Raw genomic sequence first — 11,064 nt, 5'->3', positions numbered from 1 at the left:
CATGGAATCATATTAATTAAGATGCTTTCACAAAGATTCATATTCAACGTTATTATTACATAAAGAGACATGTTGATAGCAGGTATAATAGACTTAGCATGATTTTCATTGCATCAGTGATACGAGTTAGGTTCAATTTGGCATAAATCTTAGATGGACATCACTTATGGACTTGTGATGCCTCCTATCTCTTCTTAAAGTGTATTTGGCTTTCCATAGATCATCCCAATTTGACTCCAACCCCCCTAGTGCTTGATCAGAAAGGCTTTTATAGATAATAAGAAAGATTTTAAGCTTTAAGGTTGAACGTTGGACACACAAGCCGTCCGGACTTACACGCCTTACATTCAGAGTGTTTATGACTTATTTGAATGCCCCACCCTTGTAGTTCTAGTTTGACCCTTTAAGCTTTAAAAAACGAGATTTTAACATTATATATATATATATATATATATATATATATATATATATATGAAACTCAATTTTTTTTGTGACAAATAACACAATATTAACTCACAATATTTTTGATGATCAAGATACCAACGGGGTCGTGTATGACTGGGTAATTACTTTTCTTCCTATCATTCGGAGAGATGTATATGGAGACATGAACATTTCTTCAAATGACCCTCCACGGTAAGTTTAGCATATTTAGTTTATATCACTTCAACTTTTACGTATCATGGAAAGCTACCATGCAAATCAATGAATGCTCTAGAGCCTTTTAAGCCTAGTAACTTCACCCGTTAGGCACACAAAATCAATTTTCCTATCATTTTCCAAATGTTGGATCAATTTTCATTTGAAAATGTTTTGAAGCTTCTAAAAAGCTGTTAACTGATTATATATTCATATCAGTTCCCAGAGAATTACAGAAGACAATTTAAAACTCAGTCGCCCTAGTCACTCTTAGTTTTCAGGTGAATGGCTAGCGCGTATGTCCACAAGTGGGTAACAGGACCAAACACATATATAAATACATATCCCTCGAACTTAGACCAACCAAAATAATTTTAAGCGAAAGAATTAAAACAAAACACATCACAATCGCCCCAGATGCTTATAGTCTTTAGGTGAATGGCTATATTATATGTCTACAGGTAGAAAACAAGACTAAACATATACAAGTATATGTCCTTCAAACTTGAGCAACCCACATCATTGTAAGCGAAAGTTAAAAAAACATTTTTTTTAATAATAAAATACACACACTCCTTTTGAATTTTTAGATTCTCCCCCTAAATTTGTGCAAATTTAGAAATATGTACAAATTTAACCTCAAAAAGACTCAATCATCGAAACGAAGCATATTAAGAAACCCCACAAGCACATTAAATCTAGCTGTTCCGACCAGTTTTGTAAATAAGTCCGCCACATTATTATCAGTGTGAACTTGCTCAAGATGAATCAATTTACGGTCGTAACGGCCACGAATAAAATGAATTTTAATATCGATGTGCTTGGTTTTTGAAACATTGAACCGGATTTTTAACAATGGCAATAGCATCATCATTATCATAAAAGATTGGGGTGTCAAGAAATTTCTAACCGTAATCCAGCAATTGATGTTGCATCGAGATTACTTGTGAGCAGCAAGCTGATGCCGCAACATATTCAGCCTCGGTAGTGGAGGGGGACACCGTTTGTTGTTTCTTGCACTGCCATGAAATGAGTCGATCGCCCAAGAATTGACAACCAACATACATTAATTTCCTGTCAATATCATCTCCACCATAATTGGTATTAGCAAAAGCATGTAAATCAAATTCTGAGTTTTTAGGATACCAAAGACCTAAACAAATATCTAAAAATACGTTTAACAGCAATTAAATGAGAGAGTTTAGGGTTAGCCTGGAAACGGTCGCATTGAAAAACGGCGAACTTGATGTTAGGGCGACTTGCGGGATTCATCATGGATCCGATCATTGATCGATAGTACGTTTGATCTACGGGATTCCCTTCAGGATCAGAAGACAGAAGATGTCTTTCCGCCATATGAGTTGCCGGGTTCTTAGAGTCTTGAAATTCAAACTTTGAAAGCATATCTTCAACATGCTTTCCTTGATGCAACAAGATCCCCGTCGAACTCTAACGAACCTGTAACCCCAGAATCGTCGTCATCTCCCCTAACAAAGTTATTTCAAATCTCTTCTTCATCACCTCTTCAAATTCAGAAACAATTCAGTACTTGTAGATCTGAAGATAATGTCATCCACATAAATCTAGACCAGAATCAGATCTTTCCCGACAGTTTTAAGGAACAAAGTTTGATCAATGGTTCCTATCTTGTAACCGTGCCCCAGAAGATGAGCAGGCAAGGTTGCATTCCACGCCCAAGGCGTTTGGTGAAGACCATACAGTTCTTTATCTAACTTGTAGATATGAGTTGGATTCTTTGAGTCAACAAACCCCGGTGGCTGATCCACATAAATCTCCTCCTTAACTTCTCCATACAAAATCGCGGTTTTGACATCCATCTGATAGACCGTAAATCCCATGTAGGAGGCATATGCCAAAAAAATCCGAATGGCCTCATGTCTAGCCACAGGAGCATACACTTCAGTGTAGTCTAAGCCTTCAACCTGAGGAAAACCATGAACGATGAGCCGAGCTTTATTTCGAACGATAACCCCCGTATCATCTTGCTTGTTGCGGAAAACCCATCTTGTATCTAACGCTTTCTTTCCAACTGATAGCTCGACCAATCTCCAAACTTTGAGCTTATCAAACTGATTTAATTCCTCATGCATAGCATCCACCCAGCTTGGTTCTTGAAGTTTCATATCCACTGACTTAGGCTCAATTTGAGAGATAAAACAGGAAAACAAACAACCGTTGATGTGTCCGATCTGACTTCTGGTGGACACGCTTGTTTCAAGAGGACCTACGACATTGTCAATTGGATGATCTCATTGAATTCTTGACGGAATTGATTGCCGGGAACAGAACAGATGGGGGTAGGTTTGATACATTTTCAAGGATTTCAGTGAGAGGGTTCTTATATCCAGATGTCTCCATACTGTGTGAGTACGAGGTACTGGCAATGTATTCATTAGGAATGACATATGGGAATAAGGTACTTCCGAAGATTTGACGAATCGGACTCTCCCCCACAACTGATGGAGTATTGACAAGATGTGTTTGTGAAGACACAGTTTCGGTAACCTTTTCTTGTTGATTGTCTGACGATGGCTGAGTGGTGTCCAGTGATTCCGAGGGTTTGATACCCAAAACTAGAGATACGTGAGAATGAGCAGGTAAGTCTTCTTCCTCATCAACAGAATTTGAAACACCGACACCCGAAATCTCTGTATCGACAACTGGAAACACATTAAAGGGCTTACATAGTTCATTATAATCAAACAGCCAGTCGGGACCAACACGAGCACCAGTCTCGTTCTCTTCCAGCTAACGCACATCATACGATTCCACTATCTTCTTAGTTGAGTTGTTGTAGACTCTGTAGGTTGTATGACCAGCATATCTTACAAAGAAACAATCAACAGCTTTTGCCCCAAACTTTGGAGTTGATTCAATATTCAGCAGAGTATATGGACAGCCAAACTCCCGAAAGTGAGCAACTGTGGGCTTATGACCATAGACAATCTCATATGGAGTCTTCATTTGAAATTTTTTGATCAACACTTGATTTTGAACATAACATGCCGTGTTAACAACCTCTGCCCAGAAGAACAATGGCAGCTTTTAATCACACAACATGGTTCTTGCTACCTCAATAAGAGTTCCGTTCCTCCGTTCATCAACACCATTTTGTTGTGGTGTCCGAGCTTAACTGTACTGTCGAACCCTTTTCGGCACATAAATAATTTAATGTAGAGTTCTTGAATTCCGTGCCATTATCACATCGAATACCCTTCAGCTTTAAGTTGAGCTGATTCTCCATAAGCACCACAGAGCATTTAATCAATTCTGCAGTTTCACTCTTATTTAACAAGAAAAACACCCAAGTAAAACATGAGTAATCATCAGTAATAACAAGACAATAAGAGCCGCGAGAAAGAATCAAAACATGAACGGGACCAAATAGGTCCATATGCAGCAACTGAAAGACTGATGAAATGGTATTAACCAGTTTTGGCTTATGAGATTTACGATTGTGTTTACCCAAAGCACAAGCCACGCATTTTTCAATTGTAACAAAACCTTCGACGGGTAAACCACACACCAAGTCGATTTTAGTAAGACGATTTAGATTTTTAATATTTGCATGACCAAGACGAAGATGCCAAAGCATGGCACTATGTTCTGACACTTTTGAAAACAAACATGTTATTTCATCAGAAACATTTTTTTTCATGTCGATCACATAGGCATTATCTTTTCTTTGTGATGTAACTAGAACCCAATCTTCTGGTATGATGATACCAGGTTTCAAAATTAAACACTCGTTGTTAGTAAAATGAGTTGAAAAACCTTTATCACAGATCTGCGAGAAGCTCAGCAAACTATGATTCAACTCAGGAACAAAATTTACATTCTCAAACTTTAGAAAACCGTTACTTACAGTACCCTTCTGCGTAATCTTCCCTTTCTCTCCTCCCGCAAAGGAAACATACCCACCGTTAAATATCTGAATGTCGTGTAGTTGGAAAATGTCTCCTGTCATGTGCCTGGAACAGCCACTATCAACATACCACGTCTGACGATATTCCTCCATAGCTATTCTTGCATGATGTGCGAGATCAGTTAGTGTTTGGCACCCAGTTCATAGTAACACTGGGTGAACCTGAGTCATCTATACTTGTCACGGGTTACCATGACATGTCTTCCCGGTTATCTAATATAGAATTTGATGGCTTGATCACCGGAGATTTAGGCAACCATTCATATCTAGTTTTTGAATATTTATTCTTGTTTGTATGAATGGATGGCTTAGTCTCCGGTTTGCGAGTGGGATACACAGATGACTTTGTCTTCTTAACTTGTTTCGGTCCCGAACCCAAGTTGGGTCTGGAGACCAAGCCATAGTTACTACCACCTTTCCGAATAGTTTTAGGCTTGGTCTGATGAGGACTAAACCGACCAACTTTGTTTCTTTTCCAGTTACCGTCAGAGGGATTTGCCTTATAATGCCTTGATCTACTCTGATAGGCATTATGTCACACCCCCATCTTAGGGCTGGGCATGCGACTAACAGTTGGTACCACATTTGTAAATAAATCAGAGTTACGATATTAAAAGCGGAAGTCTTACATTTATGTGGATTAAAATATTGTTATTTACATTCAAAAGACGGGATTATAAAATAGCCCGTTTAGTGTTTACAAAATATTATATATTTCATTACAAAACCACCATTTTAATATTTAAGGGTTTAACAAAAGATCCGAGCCATCTGATATCTTGAGCACTTCGAGCTTCCAAGCTCTAATCTTGATTACATGCAAAATGTTTAGAAAATACGTCAGCAACACATGCTGGTGAATATGCTGACGCTAAAGTATTTTATTTTACTTGATTTCCCCTCGAGACATAGTTATGCCCAACCCAACATGGCTTAGGAATAGTCAATCTTCAAAACAATACAATTATAAATAAAGTTCACACAAACCACTTCAGCAAAAGCCGCAGCGTTTGACATAGTTATGTACCCTACATATACACATGGTCGTGCATCCCTCATGGGAAGGGTGACACGAAAGCCTGAGGGCTAGCGCTTACTTTTTTTTATAATGTTTTAGAGATACGTATTCCATGTAATTCTTTTCATTTAATTTTTGACTCGATTTAAAAAAGTTTGTAAAGTTGGCCGTATTCACCTTTATCACTTTGGATCAGCTTCAATACACTGTCCGAGGGTCTTTCCCGTTGCTATCTCGCACCTATAGTACGAGTATAACTTTCTGTTAGTCAGATATAAAATCCGGCTTAAAACCTTTATTCTCTTTTATAATCGTTACCTCGATTATATTTTCTTTACTTTGAAACCTTTAGTTAAAAAGTATTATTTCTTTCTTTTATTTTATAAGTTAAACTCTTTCCTTTTAACTTATTTTCTTTTCATTTCTTTATAAGATAATATCTTTAGTTAATCTTATTTTGTTTATCTTTAAAACCCTACGTTTCTTCTTCTCTAAGAAACATACATTTCTCTTTTCTTTATTATTTAAGAATAAACACAATAACTTAAATAATATTTTATAACAAAGAATTATATAATAATCACATTGACATTATATTTATATTCATCATACCCAACCCAATACCAAAACCAGAATCGGAATCGAAACCAGAATCAAGACCTGAACCCACTCCCCGATAATAACGTTGTTAACCTAGACTTCCAACCCGAAAATAAACCACTTCCACCAATAAATTCCAACCAACAAAACAACCTGAACAACTCAGCTCGCTTTTCTAAAAACCAAAACTGAAACCAAATCTTCGATCAGGCCGGACCATCAGCCCCACATAACCACCTTAGACGCAGAGTTCAGATTAATCATGATGAGGATCATGTCAGTATCCATACAGAAGATGAAGAAGGGGAAGAGAATGGAGCGGGACAAGGTTTTGAAGGTAATAACGGGGCTAATTAGCGAGTTATATAAATTGAGGGGTTTGAGACGGTTAATGAGTTAAATAATGATTGGGATGAGAAGGTTGTTGCACCGGTGAATCAGAGACAGGGTGATGTTGTTAACAGATATGGGGGAAGAAACGGTAATGGGCGAAACATGTTTAACAGAGCAGAAAGGGTCGACGGAGTTCGGGGAATTCAGGTTAACAGAGGAGGTTTGGTGAATCCTTGGGGGGAGGAATTATGTAGCCCCAGTTCAGGGTGTTAACAATCGGTTAAGACCGGCTATTTCAGATGGAGCATCTCCGATTGTTCCACAGGTGCGAGTACCGGGACAACAGACATTTAAGTCCCAACCATCATACATTAATATCGTGCCACATTTCCATGGAATGGCTTCTGAGGAACCGTATTCACATTTGTCCGATTTTTCGGCTATTTGTGGGTCGATTGGTTACAGCACGTTAGAGCACGGCGAAGTTTGGTTGCGGTTATTCCATTTTTCATTGAAAGACAAAGCAAAACACTGGTTAAATCGCTACCGATGCAAAATAGACAGCCCGGAAATTACTGCCAAGCCGGTTATCAAAAGCAATGTTCGTATAATCAGAATCGAGGGTATAACAGAGATGGTAACCGGGGTGGTAATTCATCGGGTAATCATAATCAGGACCAACAAAAGGGGTCATCGGGAAATGCGGACGAGTCTATGCACTAGAAGTTGGATGCAATATTGAAGATCGTGACGGATAATAAGATTCACACTAAGAAACAGTTTGAGTTACGGGATTAATCGGTAGAGGCAATGTCAAAGCAGATTGGTCAACTAGCCTCTGATTTGGCTAAATTGCAGAAAAATGCGGGTCATCTTCCTAGTAATACCACAACCAATCCGCAACATTAATTACTGTTCAAGCTCTAAGAAGGGAAACAATGTGCACATCAATGCGGTATGTCTTTTACCTAATTTTGAAATTTCTAGTGTTGAAGTTGATTCACCATCACAGTTTGTTAAGGGAGTGGTGGAAGATATTAGTGATGATAGTATTTGTGTTGGTCAAAATGAAACAATTTTCCTAAATAATTTAGAATTAAAATCAAATGAAACATAGTTTTTGTGAAAATTTTTCATGTGATACATGTTTAATGGGTTAATTGACCAACACAATATTTAATGAGGTGAAGGATAACACCGCCTCCAATATGCTCCCAGACCCGGGAGTGCCACTTTTATCAATTCAAAATGGGGAATTTAAAACTGATTGGGCACTTCTAGATCTTGGAGCATGTGTTAGTATCATGCCCGTTAGTTTATATGATCAATATGAATTTGTCTCGTTAGAAAGGGTAAACACCACCGTGGTGTTGCCGGACCAAACTCATACACTCTCTTGGGGCATGGTGACTAATGTAATGGTTCATGTGGAGGAATTTATCTACCCAGTTGACTTTCTTGTACTTGACTATGCTAAACGTATGAATAATACACAACCACAAGTCATATTGGGTAGGCCATTCCTTGCCACGACACATGCAGTAATGAATTGTTCTAAGGGGGTTTTGGGAATCAAGTGTGGAGACCGTGATAAACAGATATCATTGTTTGAAAATGCTACTAACCCTCTTGTTGACAAGTGTGCATCCTTGGACAGTGATCACACAAAAGAGGAATGTTTTGTGATTGACAAGACATATAAGAAGGGATGTGAGAAACAACATAGTGAGAAATGGCAGAAAAAGGTAGCCTACCAAGGAAGAAGAAGGTGAGACATCCACCCAACCAAAATGATCAAGAGTGGAGATTAAGGATGTTCGGGCCAGATCCTGGTCTGTCGGAAGACCGACATGAATCAATTGAAGAAAATCGTGCTTATAATGAGAAGGTTGCACAGGAGTGGTCTAGACGACCACCTTGAATGCCATAAAATTTTCAAAAGGGTGGTGATTGTACATTTTGTATATTTCTAGTTTGCATTTTTTTTTAATTTGTATATAACTAATTGTATTTTAAGCGTACCATCATAGCAAAAGCTAAGTTTGGGGACCCATAGTGCTTTCATGTTCTTTTTGTTGTGGTTAATCTAGGTACGTGTATATTTTGTTGTATTTGGAACTTTGTGGGTGTAGTTCACTATAAACCCTCACGAGACCTTACTCGTCCACCCGGGCTACCGGGGGGGGGGGGGAGGTTTAAAGGGCTTGTTGCATTCGCTAAATGCAATCGTGATTCCTACTAAAGTGAGTTAGGTCTTTTAACAATTTTAACTCATTTAACAAAATTTATTATGAAACTAACTAATTCAGCTCGGTAATTGTCTTATTATTAATAAAAAATAATATTTTTGCAAAATTTTTAAAAGACCTATGTCTTACACTTGTGAGAACCTTGCTTCTACACGTTTTGAGATTTTGCAGATTCAGTTATGGTATTTGGAGAAGACGAGTGTTCACGAGCCATGTTTCACACCACATAGTCATATATATATATATATATATATATATATATCAAGTGCTTTCGTTTTCATAATCTTTTTTTTTGTTATTTTAGTTGGAGTGTTAAAAGTGTAATTAAAAATTTATTTGTTAGTACCATCACATTAGAACCCCGGTTTTAAAATTGTTAAACAATCAATTTCAACCTCGTCCTAAAAATGTTCTTTAAACGATTCATATTTTAACATTGAGGAAAATGTAAACCTCAAATATGGGGATGGCGGAAAATTAAAATTTTTAACCCGATAGTACCTCGAAGAGTGTTCAGAAACCAAAGTTATTAACTGTTAGTTATTGTCATTAATGCCAAGTTATAGGTTTTTGGTCATGGTTTGTTTTTCAGCTTCTCGATAGTTTTCCTAACAATTTTTTTAAAAAAAGAGAAGTTGAAAATTGGGTCGTTTAGGCGTGAATAAGGAGTCAGGGGGATGGGTATACATGTTTCATATCGGTAGCCCATAATTCCAGAAATATTGTGAGATAGACCTTAATACCTAATACACATATTATATATTAAATATAAAGCATGTCTTTTAATTTATTGAGGGAAAGAGGTATGTTTCACAAAATTAGAACTTGCTTGTCACATGCTTATCGAGATCTTAATACTTCCACCTGTATGAAGATTATGAGTTTAGAAAACCCGTACATATATTTTCCCATACTAAATAAAAATTCCTTACCCAACAGTATCCCCCTAGGAGCCCATGTGGACCTTATTCCTTTTTAATTTGCTAAACACACATTACACACAATTTCAGCCTTGGCCTTTATTTTATTTTTACTCTATGTGATGAAATCCAGTTCGTATCAAATTCTATACAGTCAATTGTAGAGCATATTACACAATATACATATGTCTCAATAGAGTTGTAAATATTGTTTAAGAGTAAAAAAAAAAAAGGAAAAAAAGCCAAAAAGAAGTTATTAGTTATGTTCAATCATTGTAAATAGCAGTTTGTTTGTATCTGATTGTTAATTTGTTTATTTGTAAAACTCGGTTTCATCCACCTTAGTCACTAAATATGCCTAATCCGTACCCAAACCTAAGCCTCAACAAAACCATAGTCCGAGTCTTTATGCAACCGGTGGGTAATGGGTGGAGATAAGACTAACCTGCAAGCATATTAAGTTGCGACTCATATTTGGTATTTAAGGGCATATACATATACTAGCACATCTTTTGCTAGTCCATATATTAAACCGAGAGGAGTGTTGATAGTGTGAGGGGTATGAACAAGTATGCCTTAACCGGAAACAATGCACACTCGTCTGGGCGACACAATTGTTTTTATAGCATCATTTACCTATATTTGTGGGTTGCCAATCTAGAAAGTGTCAGTCTAGGAAACTGGGCATGCCCTTAAACCTTACTAGTATTAATGGTGATAATTGACATACTTATGATGGAGGTTGATGTTTACTTTAGATTTTTCTTGAGGGCAAGCAAAAGATAAGTGTGGATGTGATGGTCGGTTATTTTGTACATATTTTAGCATGCTAATTTATTTGCATGAACTTCAATACTTCATATGTGTATATTGTTTCAGGTCGCATGGGATTAATATAACTATTTTGGACTTGTACGAGCACGGAATGAAGACCCGGGATGATGTGTGATAGCGTATGATCAAAATTAGAGAATCTGGGTAAAAGTTGGTTTAGCATATCATTTGCTGAAAACATAGTATCACATGTTGAGCTAAGAGGAGTGTACATCAGGAGTTTTTAAAGTATGGTTTGCTGAATTAGAGTATCGTACTCTAAACTTAGAGTACCATTTGTTGAGCCAGGGTACCATTTGCTGAAACTAGAGTACCATGTGTTGAACGGAATAAAACTATGGGAGTCACATTCTGAACCCTATATAAGGCATAAAATTAGGGTTTGAGAGAGCACACATCTCTGGAGGCTGAAAACCATTCTTGTAGAGAAAAATAACAATTACGTCATCAAATCAACTCTGGATTCCATGAAGATTGAAGATTTCAACAACATCATGAGCAGCTAATCTCTTCGAATAATACCGG

Source organism: Bidens hawaiensis, unplaced genomic scaffold, assembly GCF_021521415.1.
Source record: "Bidens hawaiensis isolate Kalapana, Puna unplaced genomic scaffold, B.hawaiensis_p1.1 tig00000888_1, whole genome shotgun sequence".
Classification (NCBI taxonomy): domain Eukaryota; kingdom Viridiplantae; phylum Streptophyta; class Magnoliopsida; order Asterales; family Asteraceae; genus Bidens; species Bidens hawaiensis.
The sequence above is the reverse complement of the archived record's forward strand: the minus strand, read 5'-3'. Positions refer to the sequence as shown.